Here is a 17,219-nt window from a genome sequence, read left to right on the forward strand (position 1 = left end):
GGCGTTCTGCACGTGTTGTTTATGTGTATGTGAAATGTGAATTCTGCCTTTCAGCTTCTGCCAAGTAAAAAGTGCCAAAAAAGCTTTGCTCAAAGGCAAAATTTTAGTTTGCGAGCGTATTCCAGTTTTTTTTTACTAAGAATATTTACTTTTAATACTCTATATAAAAGCGGAGTTCACGGACATTTAATATATGTACAAGTGTATGTTTGCATGCAGTTATGGTAAAATGAGTTCAATGTGCAAATTGTAGTTCAGGTTTTTTTTATATTTTTTCGCAAGTATTAGTATAATTTGCACATTGAACCCATCGCACAAACATATTTTTGTGGCACAATGCATTTTCATGCTTCGAAGTCAGTCACCTACGCTGAACGTGAATGAGTCTCAATTAAGAAGTCAGGCGATCGCAAGAAAGACAGAACTGTATTATTTCGAATAATAAATAAAGGCAATCCAATAAAAAGTTTGACACGCAAAGAATTTTAAGAAATTCGTCTGTAATTGTCTGTGTTCTTTTTCTACATTTTTTTATTTATTTTAAATTTCATTTGGGTTTAATTAAAAAATCGCTTGCAACCTACATTCAATTGAACGGAATTTTTTAATTTGCCAAAAGTAAATTTACTACTTTTTATTTTTATGTTATATATTTTTTTCGAAATTCCAGCAACTCGATTATTTTGTTTATTTTTTCGGCTCCTTTATCATTGCTTTATTTATAGTAATTTTCTAACATTTATTAAGGCTTTCATTATTATTGATTGTTAATCGCTTTTTAATTGTTTGTTTGCTATTTATGGACTCTTATTTTGCGCTGGCACTGTCGCGGGCTTATTCTCTATTTTCTGTTTTCAGTGAATTTCTGCTATACTCCTATATGATAAATATGTGCATGCACTTGTTTTTGCGAAGTATTGCTGGGCAAATTTTATCATTTCTTTGTTAATAAATACGGCACCCAATCGACCGTTTAACCATTCATCCATTTATCTTTTGTTTTTTTCTTTTCAAGTTTCTGTGAAGTAAACAAAATCAAAACTTCATGAAAACTCATTCTCAATCCGATCCGATCCGCTCAGTTGTATGACGCAGCGTCTGCCTGGAACAGCCACAAAAGAATAGAATAAAGCCACGAAGCCGGCGGTAAGTGAAATTCCATACTGGAAAAATTCAGTTTCATTAGCGACTTGCAATGTTTTGGTGACACACAAACACCCAACGAAATAAAAACAATAATAAACTGCTCGTATATTTATGAAGCCAAGGTGCCCCTCATAAGCGAACATGTGTATGTATGTATGTGGCGGTCGCTGATTTTATGTTTTCATCAATTACTTTAATTATGAATGAGTCGGCTTGCCAGCGACAGTTGGGAGACAGAAAGGAACAAAACGAAAAAAAAAACACAAATACTAATAATAAAACAACAGCTCAAAGAAGATGGCGATCAGGCACGAATGTGTTTATGTGTATGTATTCTGCTGTCCCGTGTTTTGAGCAAAAATTATGTAATGCGTAAAAGTTCCCCTTGCGCTGGCAAAGGAACGTAGTGGCAAGCGAAACAAGGGAAATACATTTTGAGAAGAAGGAAATGTAAAAATGGCCCACGCGAAGTACCATGACAAAAATATAATTTTTCTTAAATTTTTTTTTTGCAATATGAGGTTAAATAATGCTTTCTCCATAGGTAAAATAACAAAAATCAAAATAAACTATATGCTTTAATAATTGTTATTTGAAATTGTTGGCACTTGATTTTTTATTAATCAATTAGCTTAGCGGCAAGTTCAAACCGGATTGCTTTCGTGACAGGAAAACGCAATCAGGTATTTCAAATTCTATTCGAACTAAATTTCACTAGTTTTATGTAAGAGTATGGAGACTGGCGAGTAGGAGGTATATGTAGTATAGCATATGAGAATGGGTCTTTAAGTTTCTGAAGATTAGAGCGGATGGCGTTGGTACGACAAACGCGACAGTCAAAAAGCATACTTCTTAATGATATGTTGTTGTTGTTGTTGTATCAGCTTACAAAAAAATAGGGTGAAAAGTGTTCTGAGGCTTTCGAACCGACGTCGAACATTCTAGTTGTCAATTGAGATCAATAAAATCCACGATTTGTAATTGGGAGATCGGCAAGTGAAATTACGTGAACTTGAAGAAGTTATAGGTTTATCACAGTGAGCAATACATAGTTTTAGTTGTGCTAAAACATTTACAGGGTAGGGTTGGTTTCAACAGGACGGTGCAACTTGTCACACTGCCAAAGTTACACTCGAACTTTTGGCTACCGTTTTTGAAAACCGAATAATCAACCGAAATTCCGATATCAATTGGCCGCCCCGGAGCTGTGATTTAAGCCCGTTGGACTATTTTTTGTGGGGAGCCGTTAGACGATTGAGATTGATGCTTTAAAATATGAAATCGAAGTTGCCATTCATGAAATTGGAGCCCAAACAATCGAAAATGTGCTTAAGAGTTGGGTTGAACAATGGCCTACTGTAAAGCCAGTCGTGGCAGTCATTTGAACGATATTATTTTTCATTCATAAATGACAATGTTCAATCTTCAAAATAAAAAAAAAGTTTGAAAAAATATTGATTAGATTACATGGCCCACCCTATAGTTATCATAAAGCGATCCGCAGATGGATACTGCATTCGCTGACAAATGACAACTAACGCAATCGTTTGACAACTTCAAAGAACAATTTTCAATTATTCTCAACCCGAACGAGTTTTCGTGCCGTTTCGTAACCGTGGACGAAATATGTATGAATTCATCACAACATCACAGGAATTAAAGAGCAGTCAAGCCATTAGATTTAACTTTGAAAAGCAAAGCTGTTGAATTGAGACGTCGCTATTTTCAACAAAAGCAGAACGCATTGGACGCGGTAAATATATTAGTTCTCTTACACCAGGACAAAACTTGGGAGCACAAGTATCTAGTCTCTCCTGGATTGCTCCCTCATCCAGCATACTTTGTAGTCTAATAGCCAACTGCTATCATTTCCCAGTTCCAAGTATGAAGAAATGGCTTGGCGGTATAAAATATGTGTCCAATGAAGATGCCATATCAGCACCTTCTCCTCCGCGACCCTGCTCTCGTTGAGCTAAGATTCAAATATCTGGGCTCTCGCTTTTTAGCTACAGCTGCCGATATAGCAGGTTTAAGATTTACACGCCGGGTGAGTTTCATCAGCAGCTTACATTGTTTTGTAATTCGTCTTCGTTTGGTTATCATCCTCGAATCCAAAGCCCCTTCTTCCCCGCTGTTCAGTTTTTGCTCTCTTCCCCCTCTGTTTTCCCCCTGTATGACATCATAATGGACGAATTTGATTGCCCTGCCCTCGCTTGGGCAGGCATTTATCCTATCCTAACCTAAGATGCCATCCATGAGGCAAACACCTATTTTGAGGGCTTCGAGAATTGCATTATTTGAAGGGCAGCAAAATTTAAAAAAACGTTGAATGAAATGTGGCCAAGCAGATATTATTTTCAAAAATAAAATGTTTTTTCTTGTTTAAGTTCTGAGAAACTTATTGAGACACCCTCGCCTAGGATTTAATTTAAAAACTAAAAAATTTAGTTAGTGAAAATTTAATTAGCTCTAAAGTGCAGTCTTGGCACAATTGCTGCCGCCTATTATGTATTAATATTTTCATAGGTTTAATAAGTACTATATATGAGGCCAAATGATAGCATTCACACATGGCGCGAATAGCTTACAAGGTATTTATTTGAGCTTTGAAGCTCTCGTGGTGTCACAAAGAAAAACCAGTTGTTACTAGTTAAGCTGTCAACTCTTTGCAAGTTGCACCGATCAGGCAATCTTTAAAGCGAATATAAATTGAGACTGTATGACTATTTGCTTAAAACACCTCTGACCTCTGTACCAAAATATATTCAAGAACTCCCAAAGACACTAACGCGCCTATTGTTATTGTTAGGAGGTGTCCACTTCAACCTAAAGAACCACTTTGCTCGCTTTTCTGCACAATAATTCTTTCAGACCCAGTGATCTAATAGTTCATTGTGCTATGTGATCTTTTTTTTTGGCTATATTGAGTCAGCGTGTTTCGCCCTTCTTCTCGAGGTGCGATGCGGCCCGTGAAGATATCTCTAATATATCTCAGTTTACGCTTTGTGCGGTTTAATGACGTTTAAACCTCTCAGTACGGACTTCATCACTCAACACAGCGGCGCCAGTATAACTTTCTTAGCCTTTTTTCCTCGCTCTTGCGCTCCTAATAAATGGTGTATTGCCTCACGCTTAGGAGGACCTTAAGTCCTCTGGGTGTAATTGTCGCGACCTCTTTAGCCGATCTACAGCTTCCTTGTTACCTTCGATGCCTTTGTGGCGCGTGATCTAGAGGAGCTGCATATGATTGTGTGCCGCTGGTCGGTTTGGCCACGCATTATAGAACTCATGCAGATTATCTAAAAATTTGATAAAGCCCTAAGTGCCGCCGGAATGTCACTTGGATTAGCGAGGTGTTCATTGCACTTCTTTCTCTACAGTTCTTTATATGATATCTCTGACTTATATCTTGACTGAATGTCGATGAGACTACAAACGATATCGCCATTTAAACCGAAACATAACCTTACCAGACTGAAACGGATGTTACACTGAGTAAGTAAGAATGGTACTTCCCTACTTTATTTGTCTAATAGATCTTTTGATCGTGTCGAGAAAAAGTAATAGCACATTTCGTTGATTATCGTTGATGTCTCGAATTTATTAAATTTTCACTTAAGCAATTCACACATGGCACACCGTTTAGTTGTTAATTTCATGTTTTATTTTTATTATTTTGTTTTTACAATTTTCATTGTAGTGTTTAAATTGTTAAACTAAGAAAAATTATTGTTTTGATTAATTAATTAATGTCCGCACAAAAAATTGCCGGCACTTAATAAACAAAATAAACGCCGACAATGAGTGAAAAAAACTGGAAAAAACACTATGTTGAAGCGCGATCAGTCACACGCGTTCATTGTCAGTGGCGATGTCGTCGCTAGAGAGTGGGACTATTGTTTTTGTCCGCTTTAATTTTCCTTTTATTTTGTATGATTTTAATTTGTTTTAATGTAATTCAAATTCGAATTTAATTGGGATTGTGTGAATTGTTTTTCCGCGTTACAGTATAGATTTTTTTGATTCATTCTCGTTCATGTTTCCACTCATTTGAAATGCTGATTAACACTCTTTATAAGGTTTCATATTTTTCACCTGATTTAAGATGCAAGCATACGGTTAAGCCCTCTAACAGCTTGACGATATATTTTTTAATTGAACTTCTCTCTTTTGCATCGCCTGGGAATCAACATTTAGCTCGTTGCAGGCAAAAATTTAAATAATCTAATTCCTCTTTGAGAACTTGGAATCAGCTTTTAACTAGTATTTTTCTATTTTTTATCCGTAGAAGCTTGTGCTCGTCGTAGGAACGTTATGTGGCGCGGTTAATGCTAAACTGTTTAGCTGATTTACAAGCAAATTCGTCAGTCGCTCCAAAAACACAGACACAATCGCCGCAAATTCAATTTGGTGTGAGTTGCCCCGGTGGCCCTCTGCTCAACGACAAAGTCTTCAACCAAACGGTGTTTGGCAGTGCCGGACAAATGCACTTTACAAATGTCTATGTGCGCACTACAATTACTATCGTATCCACTACATTGTATGAATGTGTGTATGCATGTACATGTTTGTATAGCTGATTTTTGTAGCGCCTCGGTGCCAGAGCTCGGCTTCAATGCGCTAAATCTGATTATAATGCGATCGCGTAAATTAAATCTGTTCATCAGGCATTGTCAGCGGGCTTGATCTGTTGATCTGTTGATGTCGTCGTTTGTCGTGAAAGACATGAACAATTGGAAGCATGAGCGTGCAACGGGGGTGCACGCATAGTTGGCGGCGAGCAAGTACGTAAAATAATCGGTACTGAAAGAGAAACATCCTGAAGGTCTGTGAGCTCCATTTAGAAATATTTAATTGGAGAAGATATCAAATCCGATTGGAAGCATAAGCAAGCAGAGGTTGTACCTTATCGGAAGAACGCGGATTTATATGCAGCCAAAGACTACCACTCCAGCAGCATTCCCCAGACATTTATAGGGAATATTTAAGGTATTACAACATTAACAGCAGTGGTGCGCCCATAATGGGAGAATACGTCAGCTCCTGTTCCAATACCAATTGTTGATCCAAACATCTGGCTGGTAGCGAGTTATGGCTTATTATATATTTATGTAATTACTGCCTCTTCTGACAAAGAGATATTAAATCCTATTTTGAAGATCTAATAGTCTTTTAGGACGCTCATTTTACGCTATTAAAATAATAAAACTCCAGGAAGCTGGGAAAGTAAGCGCTGTCTATCAGCTTAGCCTACGTGAAGTAGGTAAGTAGCTTAGCATAGAAATGAGTATAGGCTGAAGAAATGTCTGGTATTGTGTGCATTTTGATTGTTCATCGAAGCTAAAATAAAAAAAATAATTGGCGCATGCACCTCTGTTAGGTATTTGGCCGGGCTCTTATTCTTACTTGTGGCGTGCGTCTTGATGTTGTTTCACAAATGAAGAGACCTACAGTTTAAGCTGACTCCGAACGCCAGATATTTTTTATGAGCAGCTTTTTCATGGCAGAAATACACCCGGAGGTTTCCCATAGCCTGTTGAAGGGCAACCGCTATTAGAAAAACTTTTTCTATTGTATAATTTTGCCGTTTCAAGCACGAAGATTCGAACCTATGCACTCCCGAACGGTAGTCGGGCACCAACCCATTCGGCTACGGCGGAGTTCATCAAAGCTGTACTAGTCAAATAGTAGTTGAAATGGCGGCAACATCCTAAACAAAGATGAGCGAGCGCGGTTGATTGTTATTTTCCGCGGCAGCTTCGATATACTGATGTCGATGCATGACAGGCAGCCTCAGGGAAGAATTTTATAAAACTGTGTTATTAGATATACAGTGTAACCTATCCTAACGAACACCTCTATTAACCGGACACCTCCCTTGAGCGAACATTTTTTTATACCAAATTTTATGTATCGAAAGTTACGCTCTTTTGAGGGGACATCTTTCTTGGTTGGACAAAAGCTGACTGACGGCGAGTGCCCGCCCAAGAGAGATTTCACTGTATACAGCCTGTTGTGAGATTGACTAACCATTGACATCATAAAAGCAACTGTTTCACTAGTTGGTAGTCTTTCAATGCCATCATTTGGCTTTCTGCGCAGTGATGCTGCTCCAAAATGCTACTGTGAGATGACAATCGTACTCTGGCGAACTGCCACGTCATGCAAATAGTCATCTGGCGAGCCAGAAAACAACGATTTGTGGAGTGCGTCTTGATATTGTCATACATACAAACGGAGATACACGCATACATACATATGTACGGTTGTTGTTCACTCCACCGGGTTGAACGACTAAGCTGGGCTCTAAGCTACCGTGGGGGTCGGCAGGTTGCGGATAGCCGGAAGGCCTGTAGTAGCAGGTTAGTTGCGAAATAAGTTTAAACGAATAAGCAATCCCCGACAATGAGCGGCCAGAAGCGGAGGATGCGGCTAAATGACAGCCCATCCGATGAGGCTTCCGGTGACAGAGGCCCAAAATCAATGCCTCTGAGAAATAATATAGTTGTCCCCCCAAGCCCCCAAGGCCATGGGGAGCAAAACAAACCAAAAAAAAAAAAATCCAGGCGCGGCGGTTTCCATAGTGGACGGCTTCCTGGTCAGCGTCTGTTCACCATGTTAGGTGCGGCTGCTAACTGACCGGTATATGCCGTGGCGCACTGGGAGTCTCTCATCACTTCAAGAACCATCTCTGTTGTTGAAGTTAAGGGAGTGATGTGAGCTTGCTCTGCCGAGGTGTTAGCTGCGGGGTGTATCAGTGACCAGCCCCTTCGGGCCCTAGTCAGGGAGTGTGTATTGGACGCAGAGGTAGTAGTATGCGTTGCCCCGGGTGAGCTCCGGTCCGTCCGTGTTTTCCGGGACCGGTAAAGCGAAGAACAGGCCTCAGGGAACTGGGGTAGGGGCACTGTCCCCAAGGGTATACCCGTTCCTGTTTATTTCGGCCCGCCCCCCTACACACGATGCGCTGGTAAACAAAAAAAGAATGGAAAATAAAATGAGAAATACAAACACAACAAACAACAGCAGTAACAATTATAGAGACATTATGGGCAGTGGAAATGAAAGCCTGGAAGAGGCTAACAAAAAGGTACCAGGTGTAAGTGGATCGAGTGATCTACTAGTGGACCTAACTGAGGAGTACAAGACCCCCAAAGGCCGTATAATCACGGGGGCTGATCCCTTTAAGCGCGTACCAAAGCTGAGACGGAGTCCTATCAAGACACTCTGTGTAGAAAGATCTGAGAGAGCAAAATCGTCGCCACCTGCGTTGCAAGAAAGCAATGAGAAAGCAGCACAATCGGGTAAAGATACGTTAACGCTTCTTGGTGAGACGATTGGGAAGTTGACTGAAGCAATGCGTCTACCACAACGCTCGATTAACAACCACATAAGGGAACTCCTCGAAACGATCACTAAGCTGCACTCGAGAGCTCAAGAAGAAGCGAAAAGCAAGGAAGCCAAGCGAACTGTTCTTGGGAGTGTAATGGCTGAAGGAACCCCGAAAACACCACGCGACGATAAACAGCCGGGCAGAAAAACGCCACCCAAGAAAAGTAAAACCGAAGAAGAACACAAAGTGTCAGCAAGTGCAGGCAAGAAAGTCAAAGGAGAGGGTAATGTCAAGAGGACAAACGGGGTTGTGGAAAATGGCTGGATGAGTGTCAAGCGCAAGAACTCGGCGAAAACGTTACGCGCATAAGAAAGACGGCCAAAGGCGAAATCCTGCTTCAATTGAAAAAAGAGCAGATGGCCAATACAGGAGTATTCCAGAAGAAGATTGGCAAGGTGCTAGGTGACCAGGCGCAAATCAAGGTCCTAACCCACGAGATGTTGGTGGAGATCCGTGATTTAGATGAAATCACAACCAAAGAGGACATAGGTGAGGCTACACGAACGCAAGTTAACGAGCTTAACCTATTTAGTGAAAGCGCAATAAAAAGCGTTAGAGCGGCGTATGCAGGCACGCAAACAGCAGTGATAAGCCTACCAGCACTGGACGCAAGGCAACTGCTTGAGAAGCAAAAACTGAAAATCGGCTGGGCGGTATGCCGAATAAGAGAAAAGCCTGACTTGAGGAGATGCTACAAATGCCTGGAGTATGGACACCTAGCGAGGGCATGTAAAAACGAAGACGACAGAAGCCAGAACTGTCTCAAATGTGGAGAAAAGGGACACCAAGCGAAAGTATGCGAGAAAAAGCCCTTCTGCGGAGAAGATACAAGCCATCAGATTGGAAGCAAAAGATGTCCCCTGTATCAAGCGGCGTATATTAAAACGAAAAAATTAGGATTGAGCAGATCAATCTAAACCATTGCGAGGCTGCCCAAGAGCTCCTTAAACAAAGGGTATACGAAAATAAGGTGGATGTTGTGCTAGTCAGCGACCAGCATAAAAACCTAAATGTCGGAACGTGGGTCTCGGACAGTAAAGCTGCTATTTGGGCCTGTGGAGGAAATACCCTGCAGGACAAACCGCACACCGACAGTGATTACTATACCCGAGCAAAAATATGTGGCATCTATTTCTACAGTCGCTACGCGCCACCGAAACTGACGCAAGCAGAGTTCGAAAACCTACTGGATGAACTTGTGCAGAACGCTCGTGGTACCACACCAAACGTGATTGCGGGTGATTTCAATGCGTGGGCCTTGGAATGGGGTAGCAGATAAACCAATAAAAGGGGAGATAACTTGATTAAGGCATTCTCACTGCTTGATGCGGTTCTGCTAAACACTGGGGGAAAAAACACCTTCGAAGTGAATGGTCGTGCATCAATAATCGACATCACTTACGCCAGCAGGGCTCTAGTACGATCAGCAAGCCGGAAAGTGAGTGATTTTTACACAGGCAGTGACCACCTTGCCATTACGGTGGACTTTTCACATGGAAAAGAAGCCGTACAGAAAAAACAGAATAAGGGTTCGATGAATAAATGTTCCAAATCATGCTAGAAAAGAACCCAACTAGCACCAACGATGTGGAACTACAGGCGGAGCTGCTAGTAAAATATGTTAGCAGAGCTTGCGCTGCCGCTATGTGCAGGAAAAGACAGAGCGCTCCCAGGAAGCCTGTATACTGGTGGAACGAGGAGATCAGCACCCTAAGACGCGAATACAAAAAAGCAAGGCGCCTTTCCCAAATGAGCTATGGGTTGGCAGAACTCTACAGGCGCCGCGAGAACTATAAAAAGAAGCGGAAACAATTAAAGAAAGCCATTAAAAGCAGCAAGGCAGCCAGCTTTAAAGAACTGTGCCAGAATGTGGACGAAAACCTGTGGGGTGATGGGTACAAACTCGTTATGGCCAAGGTCAAAGGAGGTAGAGGACAGGCGGCAACTTGCCCCATTTTTTAGAAAAGATTGTACAGACACTCTTTCCAAAGCAAGACATGCAACCAAGCCAGACCCAGTTCCACGCAGCAGAAAATAGTGTCACAATCAGTGAAGCAGAGGTGATTTTGGCAACGGAAAGTTTCGGCAATGCTAAGGCTCCAGGACCTGACGGCATTCCAAACAAGGCGCTGAAGATCGCTATCAGGCGCAACGCAAAGCCATTTCCAGAACACTTCACCAAGTGTATAAATGAGGGCACGTTTCCGAAAGTATGGAAGAAGCAACAACTGGTCCTACTTCAGAAACCAAATAAGCCAAGTTCTTATCGGCCACTCTGCATGATAGATACTTTGGGTAAAATCTTGGAGACACTAATCTGCACGCACCTGGAACAGCACCTGGAGAAAGCGCCGGCTGAACTAACCGAACATCAGTTTGGTTTCCGAAAAGGTCGTTCAACCATCGATGCCGTCAGGAGGGTGACGAACATTGCAAGTAAGGCTATTGAGGGTGACAGGTGGATGCATGGTGATAAAGAATACTGTGCAGTTGTCACCCTGGATGTCAAGAACGCCTTCAACTCGGCATAGTGGCCCCATATTATAAAGGCTCTTGAAGAGAAAAAAACGGCAGCATACTTAGTACGGGTTATAAACAGTTATCTGTCGGAAAGAATACTTTTGTACTACACAGATGAAGGTCCCAAGAGATATGCAGTGACGGGCGGGGTACCGCAGGGTTCTGTACTGGGCCCGATGCTATGGAATGCATTATATGATGGGGTACTGCAACTCCCAATGCCGAGGGAATTGCAAATAATAGGATACGCAGACGACATTGCGTTGACCATAGTCGCCAAAACAATCCCTCAGATTCAGAGTATCTGCAGCGAGGCAACAACAAAGGTCAAACAATGGCTAACGGCGGTTAAACTCCAGCTAGCAGGGCAAAAAACAGAAGCAGTCCTCATTACGAGTAGAAAAAAGTTAGAAACTACCACACTAAACATTGATGGGTTTAACGTCACAACACAGGCGGCACTACGATATTTGGGTGTAATGATCGATGCTCGACTAAGCTTCAGGGAGCACATTAAAAAAGCATGCGGAAAGGCAGCCATGGCGACGGCGTCACTGTCAAGAATCATGGCCAACATCGATGGTCCTACTCAGAGTAGAAGAGCGCTCCTGGCTAAAGTTACCCAGTCTACACTCATGTATGCAGCACCCATATGGGGTAAAGCCCTGATACAGAAAACATATGCGAAGAAGGCGGAAATACAATAGTTTTTAGACTTATTTCCCTTAGAATTGCCTGTGCTTTCAGGACAGTGTCGTTTGAAGCAGTATGTGTCATATCGGGTATCATGCCACCAGACATAATGGCCTCTGAACTAGGTAGAGTGTACGACAAAGCCAAAAGCCTAAAATGGCGATTAACGGCGGAAGAGCGTAAAGAAGAAAGACGGGGGAGCATAACTGAGTGGCAAAATCGCTGGGACTTAGCGGCAAAAGGGAGATGGACGCATAAAATTTTCAGAAGCGTACAGGCTTGGGTTGAGAGAGGACATGGGGCATGGATGCTATAGAGAGTACCTCCAAAGACTCGGCCACGAGGACGCAGCTGACTGCTCGTTCTGCGGCAACGGTAGTGAGAACGTGGAACATGTCTTCTTCTCCTGCCCGAGATACGCATCTGAAAGAATGTGCATTGAAGAAATCATAAAAGAAAAAATAACCCCGGGCAACATTGTAGATCACATGCTACAGTCGAAGTTGGTGTGGGCCAAGATGAAAGAATGGTCCGCAAATGCGCTACAGGAACTGCGGAAAAAGGAATGGGAACGCAGTAAAGAAAGAAGACAAAGGAGTAATGAAGGGTAGACGGAAAGAGAGATATAAATGAAGAGCCATAATGGCTAGCTTGGCCCTACGATGCAATGCTTAAACGGCGGTACCGCAGGGCAAACGAAAGCTACAGAGGTCGGAGTTAGGGTTTAGTACGTAGGTGTACTGTTTCGCAAGTCCAGCTTAGTAGTAATACTGACTGTGCGTGGTCCCGAATGAGGTGCACCCTTAGCGATCAGTATGAATCGTGCATGCCGTCTATATTGACGGTATCTATGTAAGATTCCCCTTCGGATAAACAAAAAAAAAAAAAAACATACATATGTGTATATACATATTCACATAGTTTTATATCGGCTTCTAAAGGCCTATGGTTTGATTTATTCATTTATTTTGCATATTTAGTCTATGAAAAAATATTAATTTCTTACAAACTAGTTAACAATTATACTTAAAATTATACTTAAACTAGGGCATCGAATTAAAAATATTAATAAAAATTATTTTAGACGAAATGACGACGAAAATCAAGATCCTTAGAGGTTGAGCTTTGGTTAAATTTGCAATAGCCCATTATGCGCATAATTCGTTCTAACATTATGTGCATAGAAAGGCAAAGAAGTAGGAAGATACCTCCACGGAGCAGTAAATTTTTATGAAAAGCCTTTTCATGGCAGATATATGGGTAGATATGTATATTTACAGTGGTTCTTGAAACTGCACCAACCCCAACAAATCCACTCGATTGCGGAAATCCCTATAAACTTGCTTGTATTTAGTTTAAAATGGGTTTAGGAACTTTGGGGATTTTGGTCATCGATTTTCGCTTTTGATTTCTAGTCTTGATTTCGCGTCGTTTTTGTCCAATGTGTAACTTCCAGTTAAGTTTATTGTCTATAATCATACCCAAGTATTTTGCCCTTGTGTCGTGGTGGATTTGTTTATTCTTTATGAATATTGAATTGTATTGTTTTTTTCTCTTGTTAGTGTATGTGACGTGGGCGGTTTTATCTTCGTTTATTTTGGTTCCCCATTTCTCGAACCATTGAGTGGTGTTGTCAAGTAATTCCTGAAGTTTATAAGCAGCCGTTCTTGGATCTTTGTCTGATGCTAACAAGACAGTGTCGTCTGCAAATGTTGCTATTAGAGAATTCTTAGTTGCCGGTGTACGGATATCAGCTGTGTAAAGAAGGTAAAGAAGCGGCCCAAGGACACTACCTTGCGGTACACCTGCTTCCATTGTTAGTATATCAGAATACTTATCTTCGAATTTTACATAAAATTGTCTTCCAGTTATATAACTTTTCATTAGTTCGTAGTAGTCTGTTGGTAAATAAGTCAAGAGTTTTTGTAGAAGTCCTGCGTGCCATACTGTGTCAAAAGCTTTGGCTACGTCGAGATATACTGCTTCACACGTTCGTTTTTTATCGATGTCTTCAAAAATTTTGTTTGTAACTCTGTGAACTTGTTGGATGGTGGAATGTTTTTGCCTGAATCCGAATTGGTGGCAAGGTATTATTTTGTCCTTTTGTATAATGGGATCGATTCTGTCAAAAAGCAACTTTTCAAAAATTTTTGATAATACTGGTAGTAGACTTATAGGTCTGTACGAAGTTACTTGCGTAGGATCTTTGCATGGTTTTGGTATTGCGATAATTTGGGCAATTTTCCATACTTTTGGGAAATATTTCAAGTTCAAGATTTGATTGAACAAGTTCCTTATATAGATAAGCCCCTTCTCTGGGAGTCCTCTTAAAATTTTTCCAGTTATTAGGTCGTATCCTGGCGACTTCTTAGGATCAGTTCTCTTACATATGCATTGTTTTATTTCTTCTAATGTACAATAACATTTTTTGGTTTGCATGGATCTTTTTTTGCGTGGGTCGGGAAAAGGTTTACATTAGGCGTATTGTTCGTAAAAGTACTTTTGAAGTGTTTTGCGAGAACTTCAGCCTTGTCAAGATTTGTTCTAGTCCAGCGGCCATCAAGTTTTCTGATAGGTGGTTTGTATAAAATTTTATTTTCAATTTTGTTTGTAGCTTTCCATAGTGAATAGTTTGTCGTTATACCGGGTCCAAGTTTTTCGATGCGTCTTTTAAGTTTCATATTTTTATGGTCGAATAGCATTTGCTTGATTTCCTTTGTAGCAGCGTTTAGCTTGCTTTTGTCAAGTGGCAGCCTTGTTATTTGCAGCGTTTACGTAAGCGGTTTTTGATTTTGATTTTTTCTTGGATGTGTGCAGGTATATTGTAGCTCGAGGAACAGATAGTTTCTTGAGGAGTTGATTTCATAGTGGCGTTCATTATTGTGTGATTAAAATAGGCTATCGCACTGTCGATTTCGTCAAAGGTCTTTAAGCTTATTTTATTGTTAAGATTACGGATGACTATTTCTCTAAATGTATCCCAGCAAGTTTTTTTGTTATATATGTTTCTATTCGAGGATTCCTTCGTATATGAGCTCTGATATATCATTATTATTGGGGAATGGTCAGACGACAATTCAATTAACGATTTAATTGACATATCTTCGTGGTTAACGTTTTTTGTTATAAAAAAGTCGATCAGATCTGGAATTTTATTTTGGATCAGTTGGCCAGTATGTTGGGTCGCCACTACTTATGAACTTGCTGTTGTTCCTTTTTATGGCGTCCAGTAAATTACGTCCTTTGGAGTTCGTCAATCTTGAACCCCAAATTGCATTTTTAGCACTATAATCCCCGCCAGCTATGTATCATTTGCCAAGTGTTTTCAAAAAGTCGTAGTATTGTGGTATGGAATTTATGTATTTTGGGGGACAATATACAGCAGAGATTGTTAGTTTGCCGCCTTCATCTTCAATTTGGATCGATGTCGCTTGTATGTTTTGTTTTTCGTATTTTTCTAATTCAATGCATTTAATGTCTTGCCTAATTATTATCGTTGTGCCTCCATGGGCTTTGTTGTCAGGGTGGTTTGTGACAAATATTTTATAATTAGGTATTCTTGCAAAACTTTTGTCAGTGAAGTGTGTTTCAGAAATTAGTAATACGTCTATTGAATTATGGTTTATAAACACTATCAGTTCTTTCAAGTGTTGGCCCAAGCCGTTTGCATTCCAAGCGACTATTTTTAGTCTACTTGTGCTGCCCATCTATTTTGTTCACGGGCAGTGTTATAATATTCATTATGTTTGACATTTGTGCGAAGACCTGCTTCATCATTTCTTTTAACTCTTTGATGTCGTCATTTGAAGTTGCTTCAGAATTTGTTTCAGAACTTGTCACACCCGATTGTGGGTTGTTAGAAATAACTTGGGCATATGAAATTGTCGGTTTGACATATTGTGAATTTATTTGCCGATTTAAAGCGTTTTGCTGTTTATTCAATTCTTTGTTACGTTGCTCTGGGTATTGTTTTATTTTGAGTGCTTTGTACACCGCGCATCCTCTGTAGCTCGCTGTGTGTTTGCCTCCGCAATGGGCGCATTTTATGTTGCTGCTATTTTCTACAACACACTCTTTAGTTTTGTGTTTACCCGCGCATTTTACACAAACTGGGGTTTTTGTGCAAAAGTTTTTAGTGTGTCCGTATTTTTGACAATTTGTGCATTGTGGAATTGTTTTCTTTTGATGAGGCGGTTCAAAACTTATTTTGCAGTGTAATAGATTATTTATTGAATAAATATCTTTATTGTTTGCACCTTGCTTCATCTCCAATTTTGCTTTGAGTGTCAGCTCATGCTCCTTGATCTCACGTTTACGTACAAAAAACATAATTGGCGCATACTCTTCTGTTAGGTGATTGGCCGAGCTCCTCTTTCTATTTCTGGCGTGCTTAAGGAACGAAAAACAAAAAACCAAAGAATATAAAGTTTTATAAAACTATTTCTATGAGCAGCAGTTTCTGTGTATCAGAGCATAAGAGTTTTGCATCCAAATTTAAATTCAACTGTCAACTTTGTGAAGTCCTCATGATTGCAGGGTGATTAAGGTTCAGCAAAATGCAAGATATTAAGAAATTCGCCTCAATATTTATTTATTGCATTTTTATGACCTTATTGAGCATAAATAAAAATAAAAAATAGCATAAAAAAAAAAAAAAAACTAAAAAACACGCTTTTATTGCCAATCGAACTAAAAAGTATAAAATAAATTTTAATGACAAAGAGACCTATATTGAAGTAATAGCAAATCGAACGATCAGTCATAGTCAACTACCTCAGAACAGAATTATAACAAAAATTAAGATACAAATATTGTAGAATAATTCAAATTAGAATTAAAAGCGTGGGATGCATTTTGCTTCACTTTCATAACCTTCTGTACATAGGTAGTTGCCAATAGAATGATTATAATATTTACTACATCAAGCATCCCACGCTTTTAACTCTAATTTGAATTATTCTATTTGTACCTTAATTTTTGTAATAATTCTGTTCTGAGGTAGTTGACTATGACTGATCGTTCGATTTGCTATTACTTCAATATAGGTCTCTTTTCATTAAAATTTATTTTATACTTTTTAGTTCGATTGGCAATAAAAGCGTGTTTTTTAGTTTTTTTAAACTATTTTTTATTATGAATGAAAATTTATTTTATCATTGCAGTCAGTGAATTAATGATTCGATATATTCGTGTTATATTTAATTCCTTTCTTATCGACTGTGAGTCTAAAGCTATGCAGTTATCGGCCGTGATAAAGAAGTAATCGGGATGAAGAACTTATTTCGTGGAGGGAGCCTGAGAAACGGCTACCCCACTCCATTGACCAGTTTTTTTCGATTTTCGTGGTGTGGTGCACTATGAATTCCTTCCACCATGACAAACTGTTCATAAGGAATATTATTTGAGCGTTATGCGTCGTTTACGTGAAGCAATTCGTCTAAAAATACCAGAATTGTGGGCCAACAACTCT

Source organism: Anastrepha ludens, chromosome 3 (genome assembly GCF_028408465.1).
Source record: "Anastrepha ludens isolate Willacy chromosome 3, idAnaLude1.1, whole genome shotgun sequence".
In the NCBI taxonomy this organism is placed as follows: Eukaryota; Metazoa; Arthropoda; class Insecta; order Diptera; family Tephritidae; genus Anastrepha; species Anastrepha ludens.